This window comes from Mixophyes fleayi, chromosome 2 (assembly GCF_038048845.1).
Source record: "Mixophyes fleayi isolate aMixFle1 chromosome 2, aMixFle1.hap1, whole genome shotgun sequence".
NCBI classification, from domain to species: domain Eukaryota; kingdom Metazoa; phylum Chordata; class Amphibia; order Anura; family Limnodynastidae; genus Mixophyes; species Mixophyes fleayi.
This window is the reverse complement of record NC_134403.1, coordinates 292,429,947-292,447,696: the sequence shown is the minus strand read 5'-3', so window position 1 is coordinate 292,447,696 and position 17,750 is coordinate 292,429,947. Positions and strand designations below refer to the sequence as shown.

The window sequence follows — 17,750 nt, the reverse complement described above, 5'->3', positions numbered from 1 at the left end:
GTGATTATGATGGTGTCGAATTTATAGGGATTAAGAAAGTCAAAAACAACTGGAGAGGGGGCAATTCTTTACAACAACTGAACAAATAAGAGACTAGGGCAAGTTATCATCTTAAGACATTAGCCCCATCAGGCTTGAACATAGAGTTCGATGTATCCTTATGATACATAAGTATGATCTTATTATGGTGGCACCGGCACTTTCCATTATAGTTATTGGCGGCTTGGACAGACCACTCCAGGAGGTGATTATAGCGTACCTACAGTCATACCTCTCTGGTTATGCCCAATCTCATCTGACCTTGGAAGCGAAGCAGAGAGGGTCAGGTAAGTAGCAGGATAGGGGACTACCTGCGAATACCTGGTACTATAGGTCCTGCATCTCCAACCTGGATATATGGTTGCCCTTGTGCGACCAATACAGGAATATGAAATATATTTATATGTGCCATATTGGTCCAACTAATTGTCGTTGGCTCCAACATTCCACATAGAGGATATACATTACAGGTTCATCTGTGCACTTCATCATTTATTTTCTTTTATTATTATTTTTTATTTTTAGATTTACTTTATTTCTATCATTACTATTTTTATCATTATTCCCAATAATATGCATCAACCCCAGACTGAATATTTATATTATGGTCCTATCTACCCACTATTGTAACCTATGAAAGCAACTACTTTATGTACTATGGCTCATTATACTATCTAGACCCGTGCATTGTAATCAATATATGCATACACATGTATTCTTATATTTTTTTCCTAAAGAGTTATATGTTCATCCTTTGTATACGATTTCAAACTGTATCTATGTATATGGATCTCATGCTTATTATAGACACACACAAGGGACTTGATCTTTTTTATTTAATCTAGACTAAATGTAGCAATTACAATATGTACTATGGTGATATATATCACCCTCAACAACTTGTATAGTTATACATATATATGTTTACATCAGTCTTTATCTATTGTGTTTACTATGTGAGGTCTTTCTATCCATCTATTATTATTAATATACCAAGTTATATCAGTGTGATTGCAACCTTTCTTTACAACTATATTGAAATATAAACCTCCAGCCGACATCCAAATATGGACACACCTCTCTGGATAACCAATCATCTCCATTTGTGCTCTATTTAAATCAACTCATTATGGCCACTCATCAAACCCTTGAAAAAGTCCTGATAGGACGAAACGCGTTGGGTCACGGCCCACTAAACACACCCACTCGCCGACAGTAACTACAGAGATCTCCACAAACCTCAAATCTGTCTAACCGTGCTATATAGGAACCGCCAGCACTTCCCTCTGCCCCGCTGCACGGTATCTGATAAGACGCAAAACAGCAAGTATATTCCTCTGATTAAACATCCGCAAGATTTCTGCATATACCCTTACCCTGGACGGGAACTCATTGCGGAGAGTCCCGATATAGTTCTATGTCTTTCAAATAACTTTATTGGTACACCTTATTTCATCAGTGCGACATTTCATTTGGATTCCATCTGCACTTATTGTAAGAACTTTTCCCTATGAGGTTGGCTGGAGGTCATTGACAGTATGGACATATTATTCTGACAAGGACTATGTTATTTGCCTCAAGTTGAGGCTGATATATTGTTATAAATTTTATATCTGCCCTCAATCACATGTTATGTGCATGGTTTTTTGACTGTATGTTTTTTTGCCTTATATTCAAGCTGTTTTATGATTCTTATATTGTGTTTTAGCTCCCAAGGGGGGTATTGAAATTTGTACTTTTTATTATTTTATTGATTATTAAACTGTTATATCTTCCTTGCATCTTGCATCTTGGTACAACATCTTCCCAATTAGATAGGGATTTCTAGTCAATGAGCGCCCAGATATTTCTATATTTCTATTGTTATTTGAGGGAGGGATACCCTCAGCTGGTGCTGCTCTTGCAATATATTTTAAAAAGAGCGCGATCCTTCTAAACCAAGGGACTGATATGAGTAATTTCTCTGTACAGCGCTGCGGAATTAGTGGCGCTATATAAATAAATGGTGATGATGATAATGAAAATGCCAGATTTTAGGACATCCATAATTTACATCAAAAGCCCTGTGTCATTTTGTGCATCCATCTAACTTAGGTGAAAATAAAATTTCTAAGGTGGGGGGTGAAGAGCCAACAAGAAATGGTTTAAAAATCCCTTGTATCAGTAGTACAGTGTTCATTTCTTTGAGGAGGTCTATCACGACTGAAATGTGTCATTCTTCTCAATGTGTACTGCTTACACGCCAATTCCTGAACTTGTAAGTAGGGACTCTGGTTTTTACTTCCTAATTTTTTTATGAAACTTATTTGTGCAACATATTGTATGTCTTTGTTATTATTATCATTTTTAAGTCAGCCTTGGAAATATTTTTCAGATTAAATAAAAATAAGTTAGTGTGTTCTCCATGACTCTTTGTGAACTTACGAAGCCCATGGAGGCTCATGCTACATTTGTATGTGATTTAAGTGTGAAACATTAATAAGAGGTTCTGGTGAATGTAAGGACACAATAATAAATCCTTCACTGTGGCAGAAAAGGAGTATTTATTGCTAAGTGACTAAGGTGACGCCAGTCACGGCCAGCTCTTCAGATTGCTGTATCTGGGACAGGGCGGGTGTTTGTGAAACCTAGCAATAACACAAACAATATTTTTGACATCAGCGATGACCACTGAAGATTGCTTGATCACCTGTCTGCAAATAGTTCCAACTCTGTTTCCCTCAATCATGCATTACAATTTCTTATACCTCATCCTTATCATGCTGTCCTATAATATCTTCATTATAAACAGCCTAATAGATAATGATGCCAACATGGTAATCCTATAATATCAACAATATATGTGCCATCCTACTTTGTCATAATCATGCCATTCTTTAATATCAAGCATATACATGCCATCCCAGCTATTTTAATCATGTCAAACTTATTACACATTTTCTGATTGTCTTGCTAAAAATTAAATCTTTAGAAACAGTAAAAATATTAGTATAGAGAAATGTTTTCCTACCTGTAAATAATGAGTGTCTGTATTTCTAATTGATCCTGGATTCTTAATCTGGGTGTTGCTGGATTCAGACCTGGGGGTAAATGTATCAAGTCCGATTTTTTTTTTTTTCTTTAGCGTTTTAAAAATCACAGCAAAGCGGGTGATAACTTGCAATTTCAGTCCCCAAGTCGCCAGATGTATTACACTGCGATTTTTACTCTGATCTTAAAAATCATTGGTCATCTCCAGCGATTTGCTGCGATGTTTGGCTAGTTCTTCTGTGTTGTTCTCATCTAGCTGCGTGATTAGTAAATACATCACTGTTTCACTGCCCCTGTCTATACAGCCGGAGGTCCGGCGGCTGTTAAAAGTGTAAAAATAGATAAAAGGTTTTTTTTAAAAAGCGTGGGGTCCCCCCGTCCGAGCACTATTACCCTAGTGCTGCCAGCCTGCTGCTGGTTACTGGAAAATCGAGGAAAAATTTGTGTGGGATTTTCACATAACCAGCACTAGGCAAACCAGCTGGGGTGGGTGGCACTATAGCAGGGGGACACGCGTCAGGGGTCCCCCTGCCATAATGATAACCAAACCCTGGCTGTTCAGCGCTGGGCTGGATTCCATAAAGAGCGGGGCCCCCCTCTAGGAATAACCAGCCTAGTGCTAAAAGCACTAGGGCTCTCCCTACACCCCTCGGGGGTGGGTGTAGGATAATAGTGGCGAAAATTAAGTAAATAAAACAAATGGATGCCATTTTGTTTTGTGGAACTACAAGTCCCAGCCAGCCCGGGCTGTCATAAACAGTGTGGGCATGCTGATGCTTGTATAACTACAAGCACCAGCATAGCCATGGCAGCCCAGGCATGCTGGCACTTGGAGAACCACAAGTACCTTCATGCCTTGACACTCAGGGCTGGCTGAGACCTGTAGTCTTACAAAACCAAATGTTAAACCACAACTCCCTGCTTTTAACCACAATATTTTAATGATATTTATAAAACCCCAATAAATACAATACTCACCCTCATTCATACCACAAACATGTATTAAAAAAAAATAAGCCCAATATAAACACCCATCAGATTTCTTCTTCTCTTCTTCAGCAGCTTTTAATCTAAAAATGCTTGTAAACCATGTCCATAAATAAATTTGTAATTCCAAAAGTCCATGCTTGTAAAAATCTTCATCTGGCCAGGAGAGCTCCCTTGTTGATTGCAGTCTTCTCATCTTAAGCCCAGGAGAGGCCCCATATTTGTATTCCACTCCAGAACATGCTTGGTTAAAAAAAATGTCAGATGACGCTAAACAGATTACACCAGTAGTTCCCAAACTTTTGCAGTTTGCGGCACCCTTAGAGTCTCCATAATAATTACAGAGCAGTCCCGTTTTATAAGTAGTTGGGTCAAAAAAGCATAATAAGTATTTAGGTCAGGACAGAAATACTTATTTAGTTGTATGCAAGAAATAATACACATAACTCCAAGGGAAAATAATATTTTTATATATTTTTTTCAATTATATTTCTGTCAAAGAATAATTTACAACTAACTCACACTGTGCCCCTTCATCCACACATTCTGTGCCCTCTTTCATCTCCACTCACTCTGTGCCACTGCATCCACTCACTCTGCCCCCTCTGCATCCACTTACTCTGCCCCCTCTGCATCATCCTCTCACTCTGCCTCCTCTGCATCCTCTCTCTCTGCCCCTTCTGCATCCTCTCACTCTGCCCCCTCAGCATCAACCTCTCTCCTGCCGCTTGTCACTGAATGTCGGGTGTGATTTCATCATGTCTGACATTCAGTGAGAAGCAAGGAGGGAGGATGCTGGGTCCCAGGCGCCGCCGGATTGGTAAGTTTATTTTTTTTTTCTCTACCTTGCCATCGGCACCCCTGTGACAGTGCCGCGGCACCCCTGGGAGCTGCGGCGCACACTTTGGGAATCACGGGCTTATACAGTGTACAAGCTCCAATACACAATGAATTTAGCTCAGGCGCAAGGTCTTTTTATAGTATAAGGGATTTTCCCACGCTGTCATGGGAAATTGGGACTTTGACCTCTATCGATTTTGGAAACAGCGTTTTTGACAGAAACACAGCTCTGGTAAGTTTACATGAAATCTCTAGTTTCAACTCTCCCGAGAAAATTGCTGGATTTTCAAAATCGGAGCTTGATGCATTTACCCCCTGGTCTGGTTTTTCAGATTATTTTCCACTTTGCAAATGTGGCCCAGTGTGTTTTCTGTATTGCAATATACAAGAACATTTTATCACAAATGCTTTTGCAAATAAATTTCCCAAACATACAAAATTCAACCCTACATGCCCCACTTTTCTCTGCATTCCCAACATTTTGATTATTCCTATATTTATATTGTTTAAGTCTTTATTATTTATGCCTTTGTTTTTCAAACCTTCACAAAACAGAGCAAGACTAGGAGTGCCTCTTCGATTTTGTGTAATGATTGAGAGGTATTTCTAATTAGACTTTGTCTGGGCCAATGTTTTATCCGACCTGTACCAGGGACATTTAAGGCATAGTTCTCCTGCTGTTACACAGAAGAAGGAATAAAGTAACTCTGCTGAGTTCTGGACCTGCACACTGAAGTCTTATTGTAGACATTGCAGCTCTGTCTGGTGTCAGCCATGAACCAATAAATCTTCCTTGCCAGGAGACAATGTTTACTATTATTTTTAGGGGAATGAGCAATAAATGTAAATCATTTTGTTGTGGAATTGCTGTATGGCCTTCATTTTTTTTATTTTATGTTGTATTTTTATTATTAGGATTTTGGGGTAAAGACATTTGTGCAGCATGATCAATTATTTTAATGAACAATTCCTTGGGGTATATTTACTAAACTGCGGTTTTGAAAAAGTGGAGATGTTGCCTATAGCAACCAATCAGATTCTAGCTGTCATTTTGCAGAATGCACTAGATAAATGATAACTAGAACCTGATTGGTTGCTATAGACAACATCTCCACTTTTTCAAACCCGCAATCTAGCCCCTTGTCTCATTTAAGCTGTATATTTATGGGATACATGCTTACAAAAGTGCACTCTTTGACAAGAGCCATTTTGACTTGTATAGAAGCTGGCCTAGAGTTCAATTGAATTTTTTTTCTTTTCTAAATGAGAAAACTTTAGTACTTTTAATACTGTATTATGTTTGCTCTTATTTTTTTAATGCACAAACAAATCTTGTATTAGTTGACAAAATAACAAATAAAATTGCACTGCCATGACAGCACAGTATAACCATTCCCCAGAATGTGGTAATTGATTACCAAAAATATAAAAACCCTGAACTTAAAACTGTGTGACACCCCAAGTAAAATGTATATATAATTAATTGATTTAATTTGTGCAGTTTTCTGGGTCAAGCTTATGTGGTTGCTGCACTTCGCAAAGCAAATGTGTAATAAAGATATATTAATTGTATGAGTGCACCCCTCCCCCATTCTTATGCCAGAACTCAGGGTTTGATTAATGGTTCACGTCGAACTAGGCTAATAATGTAGTAGTGCTGTGATGTGAGGAGCTGTCATTCCTGCACCTGTCGCCATCCCAGTCTCTCCTACTTGCTTATTCTCAAGTGCCTGTCCAAAGATGACTCTCCAGCCTTTACCATGGCAATACATCAAGATTAAAACCTTCTACATTTTTCTTTCATGTTTTCTTTTTACTTAGGAGAACATATATTCCCTCACATTTTAAAGTGAATTTTAGTTTATACTTCTCTGTGGTACTAGTGTTATCCTAGTAGGGCTTTTTTATTATTAGTATTTGTGCACTGGCTGTGTTAGCTTTATTATTGTGCCAGAACCCACCTCCCCCAATTAACAGTATATATCATTGTTTGGCTGCTGACAGTGCTCTTTAAAGTGCGACAGCCCCCCAATTAACAGTATATTGTGTATGACATATGCCAGGCAGATGATCAGTGATGACGACTACTCTTCCAAGTGACTTCAGCCAATCATGGTCAGGTAAGAAGCCGGCTACACTTCATGGCGTCATTCACCACCCGCTTATGGTACTAAAATATCCCAGTAGGCTGTGACCTATCCAGTCCTCTCCTCTTGCCTCATCCCTCATGCCTCATCTCACATGCCCTCATGCCTCATCTCACATGCCCTCATGCCTCATCTCACATGCCCTCATGCCTTATCTCACATGCCCTTATGCCTCATCTCACATGCTCTATGCCTCATCTCACATGCCCTTATTGCCTCATCCCTTATGCCTCATCTCACATCCCTCATGCATCATCTTACATCCCTCATGCCTCATCTCACATGCTCTATGCCTCATCTCACATGCCTTCATGCCTCATCTCACATGCCCTCATGCCTCATCTCACATCCCTCATGCCTCATCTCACATGCCCTCATGCCTCATCTCACATGCTCTATGCCTCATCTCACATGCCCTTATTGCCTCATGCCTCATCTCACATCCCTCATGCCTCATCTCACATCTCTCATGCCTCATCTCACATGCCCTCATGCCTCATCTCACATGCCTCATGCCTCATCTCACATGCCCTCATGCCTTATTTCACATGCCCTCATGCCTCATTTCACATGCCCTTATGCCTCATCTCACATGCCACATTTGTTTCTCTACCCTCATCCTCAAAATGGCAGGCTGCTGCATCGGTGCATGCTTTACTAACCTGCTCAACAATGGCTCCTGCTGCTCCTTCATTTTTCGTTTAGCTCCTCTGGGCGGCAGGGTGTCTCCAGCACCTCCTACGTGGGCGGTTCTTCTTTCCACTTGAATCATCTACGAAACACATTACGGTTCATGTGCAGAGAGCCGCAGTCTCGTCTGGGCTCTCTGCACTTAGAAAAAATTTCAATCAGCTGGTCTGGCACTTCGAACAACGGATCGGGTGGGAGCGTGGCTAGCCAGCGTCGGACTCCCTGGCTTCCCGGCAGGCCAGTCCGACGCTGATTAAGGATGTGAATACAGAACGAGGACGAGATTTATGGTATGTGAGTAGTTAGGGGTGGGTGATGATATGTGATAAAGGTTTGTCAACAAAGTATTTTTTTTACTTATTTTTTCATTTCACCAATACATTTGATCCCTTTTGCCCTTTCATCCTCCTTTTCTTTTCCCCTTTGGATTAGAAATATGAAACATTTTTCTTTTGGTTTACAAGAAGAGTGTTTTCCTTTTGAATTACAAAAAGAAGATCACTTTGGAATACATGTAGAATATTTTTTTATTAATAAATTCATAAACAAGGGTTTGGGGAGTTTTTATTTAAATTAAAGTTTATTTAACATTTGTGTTTGCATTTTATTTACTACTTTTTTAATGTAATGGCATATGGTCTTATGGACCCATTACCATTCTACTGCAATCCACAGGAATGGTAAAGTTGTCACTCCAAAGATTCCAGTGTTCCTCAGGATCCCAGTATTTATAGTCCAGTGGTGCTGAGAATGTAATTCAGTTCAAGACTTGTAGCTTTGGAGGGGGGCAGGGAGGACACAGTTTTTTTGCACCCCTCCCATAGATGCTCCAGCCCAAGCTGACAAGCGTGGCCTTGTTCTGCTATGACAGGGAGACCCCATGCTGCAGGTTTCCCTGTTAATAGCTGTCACAACTGTACATTGCGTACCTGCTAGCGTTGGGGCAACTTGGAGGAAGGTGCGGAATCTAACATGCCCCTGGTATTCACCAGGGACCCCCGCAAGGAGGTAAGGACTCCGCCGCAGGAAGTACGCAGATCGTGGTCCTTCCCCAAGTCGGATTGCGAGGCATGAGAGAAGAATGGTCAGACAGGCCGGGTCGGTAACAGTGCTGGCGAACAAGGTGCACAGGGAATATCCAGAAGTGAGGTCAGACAAGCTGAGTCGGTAACAGTCTGGTAATGCGGTACAAGGGGAGATCCAAAAGAGTAGTCAAGACTGTCCGGGTAGAAAGGGCACTGGAAGGCAGGCTAGTCAAAGGCAATGCAAAGGTACAGGAATGCCGGAGCAGGCAATGAGACCTGATACTCTGGCACTGGAGGCCTGACTGAGATTGATTATAAACTCTGGGCAGCCAATGGGCAGAGAGGGGGTGGCGGTGCTCTCATCAGCTGCTGCCGGAGGTTCCAAGTAGTGTAGTGTTGCCTAGCAATGGAACGCACATGCGTAGAAGGCCAGGTGGCTGCAAGTTCCGTGTCTGGTTGCCAGGCAACATGGTGAAACGATACGGGCGACCGCCCGGGACAGACGATGGGACGGCGCCTGACAGTAGCCAGATAACAGGCTGTCAATGTAGGGCTGTTCTCTACTCTAGCATTAGAACCTCACACTCACTGTCCCACTGCTTTAGTGGTAACCAGCCCAGCTGACTAGAGCTGGGGCTGGTAGAGAATTTTAGGGGTTCGGAGCACTATTTGATTTTATTTATTTTTAATATGGAGTTTTTTTTATTCATTTATGTATATAGCACACACAGTATGGAGTGCTGAGGAGGGGAAGGGGCCCATCCTCCCATCCACATCCCTATCAGAGCCGAATTATAGGTGAAAGTGACTCCCTATTGGACCTATTCTTAATGGTCCTATTTCTATTTTGCTTTGTGCGGTCACACCACCTTAGTCTCTGTAAGCAGGGATTGATATTCTACTTGGCATCTACCAGAAATATCTTTGAAATGAATGGGCTATTGAAATGGGGTTGGGTACGCTTTAACAATGACGAAAAATCCGACACAGAGAAGACCTACAAAAAAAAAACGATTTCAGGAAAAAATGACTACAAGATACACAGATATACCTGAAAACTGACTCTGCAGATATCCGATGGCAGCAGAAGGCTGATAGGACCTCCTTCCAAATGGACAGCTCTCTGGCAGTAGTGTCTAACGTCAGGGCGACCTGAATCAATTTTAATTTAAAGCGGCAATGCAGCGACCCCGCAGATAAACTGTTTAAACAGTTAATATGTGGGGTCCTGCAGATTAATTTAAAGCGACAATGTCGGGACCCCGCAGAATATCTGTTTAAACAGTTAATCTGCGGGGTCTCGACATTGCCGCTTTAAATTAAAAATTCATTCAGGTCGCACTGATGTCGCATTTTGAAAATGGAATTGTGGTCTTTCATGTATGTATGAAAATGGACGTGGTTCGAAGTCGCCCACTATATGGTGAAAACACTTAATCCCTGCAGCCTTCCACTCCAAGGCCACACCAGGTTCCCGTCCAGAGGGGAAAAGAGGGTGGTCCCATATTGGGGTGAGTGGAGATGGGTATTCTAACAGACGGAGAGTCTTGTTCACGGAGTCCCAGATGTAAAATATAAAGTGCATTATGGGGGTAGAGCACACCGAGGTGAATCTATGCTGCTTAGAGAGCCAGGGCAAAAACTCCATGTCATTTTCCAGGTCAACCCAAAGTTTGATATATGGGGCAACATGCCAGGCCATCAGTTGACTCAAGTGAGTGACATGATAGTACCTGTGGAACAGGGGTAGGCCAAGGACGCCGGACAGCAAAGGTCCGGTCAGCAGGTCTCATCTTATCATAGGTTTGATATAATTACAATTTAAATTATTACCTTAGGTTTGGAGAGATGAAAGGATTCGGGGCTAAGTCTGAAACAGGCACAAAAATTTAGGGAGAACAATCATCTTAATGGCATTAACTCTGCCAATCCAAGATATGAAGTGTTTCCGCCAATGAAGGAGGTCTTGCTCAAGTTTATGAATCAACAGGGAAAATTGGCTTTGTATCATAGAATTTTGTAATCTTGACCCCCAAGTACATGATAGAGTCCGTCCTCCACTTGAAGTCGAAATTGAGTTTAAGAAGTTTTTAAGGAAACTAGGCAGATGGAAATGCAACGCCTCAGACTTACTATTATTAACCTTGTATCCTGAGACCAATCCTATTTCAGACAGCTCCTGGAATACGTTCGGAATTGAGACCAAATGCTTAGTGAGGGATAATAAAACATCATCGACAAATAGAGATATCTTATATTCAGAGATCATGGTGGAAACACTGGATATGTGGGGATTGGTGCAGAACTTGCTAGCCAGCGGTTCGATAACCAAGGAACACAGAATAGGGAGAGGGGCAGCCCTGCCTAGAGCCATTAGCCAGGGAAAGGGGCTGGATGTCAGGCCATTGGTAAAAACTGAGGCAGAGGGATTTCAATAAAGATTCAGGAATCTGCACTTGAAACCAAATCTCTGGAGATGAGAGCCATATACAACCACTAACTCCTGATAAAGGCCTTCTCCGTATTCAGAGCAAACACAAGAGATGGGATCTTGTGGAGTGCCTCTCTGGATGGGACGAAACCCACTAGATCGAAATGGATTAAACTGGGGAGAAGTGGATTCATTCTGTAAGCAAGAATTTTGGCACAAATTTTAAGGTTGGTGTTCAATAGAGATATGGGCAATATTTGGAACAAATAGTAGGGTCTTTGCCTGGTTTAGGAAGAACTAATATGGTAGCTTTAGTGGTATCCAGGTGGAAAAGGTCCACGCCCAGGATTTGGTTAAACAGGGAGCAGAGTTGTGGGGTTAGGCTGGGCGCAAAAGATATATAATAAGACATTGGGTAGCCATCAGGTCTCAGAGCATTAGAAGGTCCTTAAACAGGTCCTTCCTTGTTGGTGATGTCATTGCTCAACAAAGATGCAGAGGAAGGAGCGAGTTGAGGAAGTCTGCACTAGGACAGATTACTTCATATGGTGGGGCGAGGATTTTCCCTGTGCTAGTCGGCTGCCTGGAGATTATAGAGTATTACGTAGTAAGTTTAAAAATTTCATTGACTACAGCCGGGTCATCCTGGGAAGTACTATCTCGAGCCTTTATGAGCGAGATGGCTTGGGATAATCGCTTTAAGCTTACTGACTAACAAGATATCTGTATTATTACTCTTTTCATAGAAGTGTTGGTTACGCCAACACAACGACTTATCTATTTTTACAGCCAGAATGTTATTCATCTCACTTTAAGAGAGTGAGGTAGTTCTGGTTAGAAGGGTGCTGTTTATGGATGTTTTCCAGAAGTTGCACTTTGGCTGTAAGCTGGTCAACAAGCTGTTTCTGCTCCCTTTTGCGATAGTTAATGATGCAGTCTCAGATGACTGCCTTGTGTGATTCCTAGACCAATGGGGAGCAAAATTCTGCTTGAAGATTATTCGAGATGTAGTCTGCAATAGCTTCCTTCACCTTGATTTGAAATTGTTTGCACTCGTAAAAGAGATTCATTGAGGCACCACGAGGGTTGACTCACTGGGCCTTCCAGTAAACTAAAAAAGGATACAACCACTGAGTGATCAGACCAGGGATTTGTAGTAATCTCAGAATGTATAAGGTGGTGGGAGGTACCATATCTATCCTCGAATAGACTTTGTGTGGACAAGAATAAAATTGTGGTTGGATTGTGCATACACCAAAAATCAAAGAGTCTGGGCTCTTTTATGTGTCTGTTTAAACATTTGCTGATCATTTGGGATGGGGAATTTATAGTGAGATGTAACCTGTCGAGGCGGTTATCTAGAACGGTGTTGAAGTATCTGTCTGCCAAAGCATAACCTTGCGGACCTTATGAAGCTTAGACAAGAATGCATTAAAAAATACATGTTGGCCAGAATTGAGAGCTTATACATTAGCTAGAGTAATTTCAATCGGACCTAAATACCTGCCATCAGAATCAGTGTGAAAGCTCAATTGGGAGAGAGCTGAGTAGCAAGATGCCAACCCCATTATGTACAGCGAAAAGCAAGCAATGGGTGGCTAGAGAGTCAAAAATGCATATCTTTGAAGAAAGACAATGTCCATTTGTGACTGGATCACTATTAAATAACTTTCTGTAAAAATGTATTTAAAGCAAATAGTGCAGGGCACTTATTTATGTAATTGCATGTGCACTTATTTTTGATATTGTGTATATTGTGAGATAGGAAATCGTTATTTCTGAGACCAAGGGAAGAAATTCGTCTCTTGTTTAACCTTGGTATAGGATATGCCTATTTCTGATGTATATATCTGATACAATGAGCCTGTGTTTACCAAGCCTTTGGTGTATTGTGATGTGGGGAAGTGGCTTGTTTTTGTTTTTTTTTGTTGTTCTGTGGAAATGTGTAATCGGCGACTGTCTGAAGTATTCATGCCAGTCAGACCTTTTGACTTGCTAGTGAATCTGCCTCTGAAATAAGATCCGGGAAATCACAGCAAGGTTTTTAAGAATTTCATAGCTAAGTATAAATATTAGTGGCTTTGCAATGCATGTAAATCCATGTTTGTGTAAATAGAGTACATCCTGATTCTAAAAATAGACTTTCGGAACTGTATAAAAGATGAGCTGTGTGAGCATGTAATGTATCATTCTGATGTTCCATCTGACCGGACCACTGATACCTTAAATCAGTGGAACTGTCCTTGTCAGGACACTTGAGCAAGAAACATCACTCTGCTTCAAAGACCTGCTTGACAACTTCTTCAATATTGCTGTAATCCTGTGACCTGCTGATTAGACCCTAAATCTAATCCGTTCTCCGGCTGTTTGAGGTTTGGACCCAAGCTTTTCCAGTACCACCGCTCTGCCTGCTACCTGCAGCTCTGGTCAGTGTGATAGGCCAGGGAGGATCCATCCACAGCAACCCGGATCCATAGTAAGAGGTCTGGAGTTACCAGCACAGGAGTACACTAGCAGTGACAGTTACCCAGAAGGAACGTGGTTCTGAGCACCATAAAGGAGCTCAGTGGTGGCAGCATTATAAGCCCCTCCTACTGCGACAAGAGGGCGCATTTGGGATAAAGAAAGGGAACGGTAGCAAAGTAAGCCCAACCGGTTCCCAGCAACAACAGACAGGGTGGCATAGGCAGTCCATCCTGTCACACCACTTGTAGTGTGAAAGAGTGTGGAACAAAAGTGAGCGTTTATGGAGCGCGTTCAGCCCTTTGACATTGAGAGTGGCCAATTTTACTGGCATTGCAAAAGAACCGAGATACTGGGAAAGTGGTTTAAGTGAATATAAAGGAGAATGAGGGCCCCAACACAGAGCCTGTATCTGGAAGGGAAAGTGGTGGAAGAGGGTAGAAGGAGTTTACCAGAGTTAGAAAGATTGCAAATCATGCTGGTTGTGGAAGTGTATGCACTAAAAAATAGGGGACTAATAGGTCCACTGAGGTGCGAAATACCTCAGTATAGGTCTTGGATGGGGTCTAGGGGGGCTTGGGTGCTGGCATGGGCAGTGATAATGATGTAGGAGTGGGTCGAGTAGAGTAGCCCACATTGCCAGGCAGGGCGTAATGTTGGTGAAAAGCAATTTCTGTTAAAGAGGAGTATAGTGTCTACAGGTGGTAAAAAAGTAATAGGAAATAAAAAATTAAATAAAAACAAAAAAGTTTTGCAGCGCTAGAAAAGAGGAGGAGGGGAGGGCAAATTGCTCAGGAGAGGGAACTTGAGAATAGATCATAGGGGGGATAAGCAAAAGGGGGGTATAACAGGAAAATGCAGCAGTGAGTCCAAGACAATAAGGTGAGTGTCCCCACAAGGTAAATCAAAGGAGCTTACTGGGCAAGTGGCGAGAGAAAGGTATAATGTAAACGTGAGGTCGCGTGGGGAGAGCTGCGCCCACCTTCATCAGGACCCCGGCCGTGAGCCAATAAAGGGACCCACAGGCCTGGGCCCTGAGGGCCCAGCGGGTGCCTCCACCAAGCCCACAACACAGCACCATACAGATACAGGTAAATAAATAGGAAAATTAACAACACTTTTAGCACTAGAACTCTGGTGGGCAGAACTCACAACACTAATTATAATGAATACATTACAGAGTGTCCCAGGGGAGTATCTCTACCGGAGGAGGAACCTGTGGAAACAAGACAGAGAGAGGGAGAGAAGAGAAAATAAAGGGGGGGGGGGAGGTGGGGCTTGGGTGTTCTGGGCGCCTCCACGGAGCAACTGGAGCCAAACCCGCCAAGGCCAATCAAGAAAAAAATCTAGAGTGTTTGAAACTGGGAGAAAACAGCAGTAGTTAGGATGGAAGAAAAAGAAGAGGTAGAACCCCTGTAAGGAACAGAATGTAATCAATACAATAGGATACATGGTGGTGAAAATAACAAATGAAATGTCAAGCCTCTATGGGCGATTATCTGGTGTCCAGACATGGTGGACAACAAGCTTGCATCACTAAATGACTGTATGTAATGCAACATAGCAATCTAGACTACCAGGACTTGTAAGAGATTTTTCAGGAGAGTCACAGCTGCTTGATGGAAGGCCAGACTCCTGTAGGTTCTTTAATAATGACAGTCTTGCAACTAAGGTCCAAAATAAGCTTTAAGGGAAACCCCAGCGATATCGAATCTGCTCTGGAGACAGGTGCCCACCAGAACCTGGGCTGAGATGAAGGGGCCAATGGTCATCTGGGAAGCAACAGTGTCTGCACCAGACACAGGGGATCGTGGGTCCAGCTCATGCAGGTTAACTGGTCACCCCAAGGGTATTGGGGAGGATCACCTACAGGGGGAACTGCGCCCAGTTATAGGCAGCCCGAGACTGCGGCAGGGGGAAAGAGGTGTACTCAGGCTGAAAAGCTCCCACAGATCCTGTTGCACATGCAGGCCCCGTGATAACTCCGGCTGGAATGGGTGGTAATATGGCCAGAGGAGTGGTGCGGTTGGCTGACTGGTGTCCGCTCGGCTTGCACTGTCGTGTGATGGTGTTTGGTCAGCGAAATTGCCCAGCAGAAAGATTATATTGAAGATCTGAAGCCGGAGCTCCAACACAATGCTGCTTCCCAATATGGGTGCCAGGTCACTTGATTTTTAAAGAGGGAAATATAAAAATTCACAATTGTGTGTAGAGGCTCAAAATCTGATTGTTTATTGATAGTCTAAACATTCCTGTTTTACTAGTCACCTCCTGCCTCTGCTACTAATATTTTTTTGTTTATGTAAACATATAGACTCATAAATAGACATACTGAAGATAAACAAGTGTATGAATACCAAGGAATCAACAAACGTAATATAATGTTTATGTTGCAGCTATACCCATTTTACATTTTATTTTATTATTATACAGCTATTTTTTTAGTGGACTGCTATGTTTTTATGTAGATGGCAATTTCAATTATCCCTGGGGATCAAAAAGAAATAATAGGGTTGTGAGCACAGGTATTTTTGTTTGTGTCATGGCTATATATTATACTGCACCATTATTTACATCACCCAGGGGTGAATGCAGGCTTCCTAAAATATTGTCAAAAAAAAAATAACATTTAAGACAAACAAAACCACCTCCTCTCATGCTCATTGTCGCTTCTTATCTTTCGTTACCAGCCTCATTGCCCCTTCTTATCTTTTTCATTGCCATCATCATATCCCACTCATCTTATTGCCATCATCATCGCCCCCTATCTTCTCTCTAATTTCCAATATTATTACCCCTTCTCATATCTCTCATTACTTCCATTATTATCTGTAATTGCTGCCCTTATTGCCCCCTCTAATATCTCTCATTGTCTCCCTCATTTACCCTTGTCATATCTATCATTGCCATCTTCATCATCCACTCTCATGTCTTTCATTGTAATCCTTATTGCCACTCTAATTGTCATTGCCTCGTCTCATATCTCTCAATGCCACTCTCAAAGCTATCTCTTATCTCTCACTGATAAACTTATTGTCCCATCTCATTTCACCCTGATTGCCCCTCATATATATCATTAGCACCCTCAATGCTTTCATTGTCGTCTTCATTGCTCCCTCTGATATCTCTCAATGCCACCCTCATTGCCCCCTTGAATATCTATCATTGCAACTCTTATTGATCCATCTAATATGTCTCATTACTCCTACTCATATCTCTCATTGTGATCTTCATTCATTATGACCTCACATTTTTATTTTTGCCACTCTCATTGCCATCCTCATTGCCCTCTTTCTTTGTCTCCTCTCCTATCTCTCATTGTCTCCCTTAATGTTCCCTCTCATATATCATGTCCGGAATCATTGCCATCCTCATTACCCTATTGCATGTCTCATTGCATCCTCATGGGCCCTGATTACGTATGATGGCCACCTTCATACATTGCACACTCTCATATCTCACAAGCATCCGTCCTTCATTGTCCCTTATCATGTAAAGAGGACCCTGCCCAAAAGAGCTTACATTCTAGAGGAGGGTGAAGAGAGACACTAGGATTACATTGGACAGTTTAGTTTGGGGTATGGAGGAGGTGATAGGGCTGTGAGGAGAGATGTGGAATGCAATGAACAAAGTAAAGGTGTCACGGAGCCTGAGTTTGGAATAGGCCTTGAAGCCCCGCTCTAGATAGACTTACCCCCAGAGAGGTGCGGAGTCTAACGTTAGAGAGGTATACACCAGGGAGCCCTGCAAGGGAATATGGACTTAGCTGCTCTCTAGTCACAGGTCTCGGTCCTCTAAGGGAGATTAGAGCAGTGTGAGATGGAACCTTGGAGTGGAGCCGGCCTGCTCCTCTCCAAGGTTAAGTGTCCTCAGGATAAGTGTTTAAACACTAAACCTGAGGGGTCCAGACATTGCCGCTTTAAATTAACATAGATGTAAGTTGTGATGAGGTCACATTGAAGTGCCGGAGAGCTGTGTCTTCGGCATCAGTTCCTGTCAGCATGCCGGCGCCATCGGAGATCTGGACTTTCGGTTTACAGGTAAGACTGTTTTTATTGCATTTGATTTTGTAGTCAATCAGATTTTTTTTTGTAGGTA

General features: G+C 42.2%; 1 pseudogene; it reads left to right on the top strand.

Annotated features, from left to right (window-relative positions):
* The first annotated feature begins 257 nt into the window (after positions 1–257).
* Positions 258–375, top strand: LOC142141872 (5S ribosomal RNA; annotated as a pseudogene).
* The last annotated feature ends 17,375 nt before the right edge of the window (positions 376–17,750 follow it).